Source organism: Bidens hawaiensis, unplaced genomic scaffold, assembly GCF_021521415.1.
Source record: "Bidens hawaiensis isolate Kalapana, Puna unplaced genomic scaffold, B.hawaiensis_p1.1 tig00056630_1, whole genome shotgun sequence".
NCBI lineage: Eukaryota > Viridiplantae > Streptophyta > Magnoliopsida > Asterales > Asteraceae > Bidens > Bidens hawaiensis.
In genome coordinates this window covers 43,208-44,956 of record NW_027500188.1, presented here as the reverse complement: position 1 = coordinate 44,956, position 1,749 = coordinate 43,208, and the positions used below count along the sequence as shown (strand labels likewise).

The following is a 1,749-nucleotide window of genomic DNA, read 5'->3' as shown; positions in this document are numbered from 1 at the left end:
GGTATGAGTCTTACCAAACTCAGATATTCTTTAAACGGGTTATAACATCTCATTAAAAACGGGTCTTGGGTCTCATCAAATCCATATAGCTTTTAAACCGAGTTATAACATCTCATTTATTTGTGAAACAATTTATCATCAAACCATAAATATATTATTAACTTTCATACAATAAAAAAGTATAAATTCAAAAAATAAATATATATTAGAACAAAAATAAAAAACAACCCCGTAATACCGGGATACAAACTAGTTAATTAATAAATGGACAACTCGTAATAGATTCGATTATAAAGGTGGACTAGACACATGAATCGAATTCACCCCGGAAATACACAATGAGCATTCTAACCCTACTGCTCTGCACCTCCATCACTGCCTTCATATTATCCTATGTCCTACTTACCCGCAAACAACACCGTAAACCTCTACCCCCCGGCCCGGCCCCATGGCCGATCGTCGGAAACCTGCCACACCTAGGTCGGATTCCGCACCAATCACTGGCCGCATTAGCAAAAAAAGCACGGCCCCTTAATGCACCTCCGGTTCGGCTTAGTTGACGTGGTGGTGGCCACGTCTGCATCAGTTGCGGCACAGTTTATAAAGGCTCACGACTTGAACTTCGTCTAGTGTTTGTACCCTACGAGGTGGCGGATGCTTAGGAAGATTTGCTCGGTTAAACTTTTTTCTCCCAAAGCACTCGCTAACTCCCGTCATGTTCGGGAGGAGGAGGTGGCGATATTAGCGCGCGTTTTGGTGCGAGCCGGAGAATCAACGGTGAGAATAGGTCAAGTGTTAAACGTTTGCACCACAAATGCATTAGCACGAGTGTTGTTAGGGAGGAGAATTATTGGCGACGGTGAACGGAAGGCGAACGAGTTTAAAGATATGGTAATGGAGTTGATGGAGTTGGCGGGAGAGTTTAACATCGGTGACTTCATCCCGGGGCTTGACTGGCTGGACCTGCAAGGCGTTACGAAGAAGATGAAGAAACTACACGCAAGATTTGATTTGTTCTTTGACAAGTTACTTGAAGAACATGAATTCGGCAATGGTGCTGACCTGTTGAGCTGGCTGAAGGATGATATGGATGGAGAAGTAGGGAAGCTTTCAAATGTCGAAATCAAAGCTTTCTCCATTCGCTCAAGATTTCATTTATAATAAAAGGATCAATATAAAGATAGGTAAGCGGGTAACAAGTTGCGCCGCCAGCCTCTCTAAACTATCGTTTCTTTAGTTTTGATTTCAATTTATAGAAAATAAGAAACAAATAATTAGAAAGGTTAAAGAATTCACTTATTAAAGTCGTGCTTTCAACCAACCATACAAAACTTTAGATGAAATGTTGTCAGACTCCAATCCAAATTTCATCAACCATACAAAACTTTAGATGAAATGTTGTCAGACTCCAGTCCAAATTTCATTGAATCTTATTAAGCAAACGGTATTAAGACCATTAATCTTTAAAAACAACGAATTTTTTTTTAAAATAAACCAAATTAGAAGAGAGAGTGAAATAGGCCAAAATTTGATCAAATTTCAAAAGTAATCATTTGAAAACCATCGGCGTAGACACATTTGGATTCCCGCCAATGGTTTTTGTCTACCGATGCTACAATGACACATGTAAAGGAGCTTATGTGTTCCGATGGTTTTCCAATGACATCCGTCTGGACCAATTATTTTGATATGAAAATCATCTCCACGAAAACCTTCTTCAAAAATCATCGAAATCCGTGTTTTTTGAAA

At 39.5% G+C, this 1,749-nt stretch overlaps 1 pseudogene; it reads left to right on the top strand.

Moving 5' to 3' along the window:
- The first annotated feature begins 337 nt into the window (after window positions 1–337).
- LOC143601521 (flavonoid 3'-monooxygenase pseudogene) lies at window positions 338–1,161 on the top strand (annotated as a pseudogene).
- Window positions 1,162–1,749: the final 588 nt, after the last annotated feature.